Source organism: Tamandua tetradactyla, chromosome 12 (genome assembly GCF_023851605.1).
Source record: "Tamandua tetradactyla isolate mTamTet1 chromosome 12, mTamTet1.pri, whole genome shotgun sequence".
Lineage (NCBI taxonomy): Eukaryota > Metazoa > Chordata > Mammalia > Pilosa > Myrmecophagidae > Tamandua > Tamandua tetradactyla.
In genome coordinates this window covers 89,260,442-89,262,972 of record NC_135338.1, presented here as the reverse complement: position 1 = coordinate 89,262,972, position 2,531 = coordinate 89,260,442, and positions in this window count along the sequence as shown.

The following is a 2,531-nucleotide window of genomic DNA, read 5'->3' as shown; positions in this document are numbered from 1 at the left end:
TCATATCATGACATCATGTCTACTACTTCTGATGAATTGCTAAAGGTGCTCTCTGATTTCACCACTGCACAATGATTATTTCTTCCTTTGCAACTAATAAGCAGTCTGTGGAGAGATACATTAAAATAATTTAAAAGTCTTGAAACTTATCAAAATTTCTCCCTACATTTAAAATGAAGTGATGATTCTTGCATCATTCAGTCTTTACTATGATGGGTACAAAATGCTGATTTTCAAACTCCAGCTTTCTCTCTCTGTTAAACAATCAGCATTCAAAATGTTTTATAGTAAACAAAACCCTCTATTCTTCTCTAATTATATATCAACTAATTATCTGTATAAATTTAAAAATTCCTGTTTTCCAATGGCTGATCATTCATCTCTGTACTTTATCGTTTTGCATGCTTAAACTGTCCCATATTTGTCCAGTGGGAATCCTTTCTAGCTGGTTCCTGTGCCCTTGTGATGTATCTCCAATGTTGTTGTTTTAATTCTTCTTTGTTTTCGGCATGACAACATTTTCTACTCTCACCTTTACCTATTCTTCTCCAGTTTTAGAATCAGCCATTTTCCAAGACCCCTGGTTCCTTTTAGTGAGATACTGGAAACCAAGTTTTGGGTCCAGGTGTGTTCATTGCTACTCAAATGTCTACACTGCGTGTGATCTGTGAATTCTTGATAGTAACAAACTGGTATACCCTAACAGGACAAGGTTGCACACGAACAAAAATAAAATTGAACAGAACAGTGATAATAATGGTAAAAAGAAATATGTAATATCCAGATGATATTGGGAAAAGTAGCAGGGGAGGATACTTTCAGAATGAGACTCTTTTTTTTATTAGTTTATTCAAACAACAAAAGAGGATGATCTAGAAACATGAAGCTGGATAAGTTGTGCTATAAATTTTAGGAAAATTCATTTACCTAAAAATTGAGCAATAAAAACAACCACTGTCAAATTCCATCCATGGTTACTAAAATTTTGCAGAAGAATAAGGAACAGAAGACTGTCCTTAGAGACTAAAAAAATCCAGGAAGATATGTTTGCACAGCAGATAAAGCTACTATTTTAAAATGAGCTAAGAGAAATTAAGAAAATTATTGATACTGTGAAAGTACAATGTACATCATAATTAGATACTTAGAGATGAGATAATTTGAGAAAAGGATGATTTGTAAAGAGGTGAAAGAGTTCATCAAAAATTTTTTTAAACGAAAAAGAAAAATGTATTTCAAAATGAAGGCTAGATTTAAAAACATGGCAGCATATGAATACAACATATAATGCTTTAAGAGAAGCATATGATGAAAAAGAGGAACAACTTTAAAATAATAAGGGATTAAAAACATGATACCAATAAGAAACAGGCAAATACAATCTAACATGCATACAACAGGACTCTTGAAAGAAAAGAATCAAAGTATTAGAATAGAAAGAATGAAAAAACCTCTAATGCAAAACAATTTCCTGAAATAACAGACTATTTGAAGCTACATGTTAATATATTAAAAAAAAAAATGAAATCACAACTGTGACCTCAATGGTGCACAGATCCAAAATTCTTAAAAATATTTAGTGTAGACCTGGAGGTTAAAGAGGGGAAATTCAGACACTGAGAGGGAATTTTTCCAGGAAGTTGTCGTTAGATATATACAACTAAATATGGGAACTTGGACGAATCATTTAGCATCTGTGAGCCTCAGTTTTTTTATATGTACCACAGCAATATTAATAACTGTTTGGCTATTTAGTAAGACTGTTCTGATGACTGAACTACTTAATGAATAAGAAGGTGTTTTCAAAATATTTTTTAAAAAGGCAAAAATCATGTGTGCATTGTTGTGTTTTTCAATAATTCAGTGATCTTCAAAAAGATATATGAAGGTTTTGGACCTGGATTAGAATAGATCTGACTGCTGACTCTCTCTAGTAATATAAACACAATAAAAACTTCAGAGGAAAAATACTAAGAACGAGAGAAAATTGTGAGGAACAAAAGGAAACCATGCATAGCACAGGATTGTTTTAAAGTAGCGTATATGAGGTAGTGGCTTTGGCCCCAGGTAAAAGGCATTCTGAAATAGTTATAAGGTCTGCGATATTAAGAGATAAAAGACAGGTTTGGAATTATTGTTTCCTTTGTCATTGTATTGGGACAGAAAATGTCTGTTTCCGCACTTGTGGTAACTCTGGTGCAGGTGTTTCAAGAAAAATATTAGGCCAGCTTTCTGCTTATAAGGGGTGTGAAAAAATAAGGCAGAATGAGTAACTGCCTTCAGATGGCAAGTTTTCACACCCTCCACCTAATAATCCTAGCTAGTGAAATATAATCTGTGGAGTGTTTCCTCCTAAAGCAACTTTTACTTGCCCAGAAATGTGTAAAGCCCTAACCTGCTTTTTGGGGAGAGGTGTGTTCAGCTGATTTCTTAAGTGTGGGATTCTCTATTTTCCACTCTCCCCACTCTTCTGATGGCCCTATTGGGGTGACTCATAATAAGGCCTGTTTTTCTGCCATATGCATTAATTG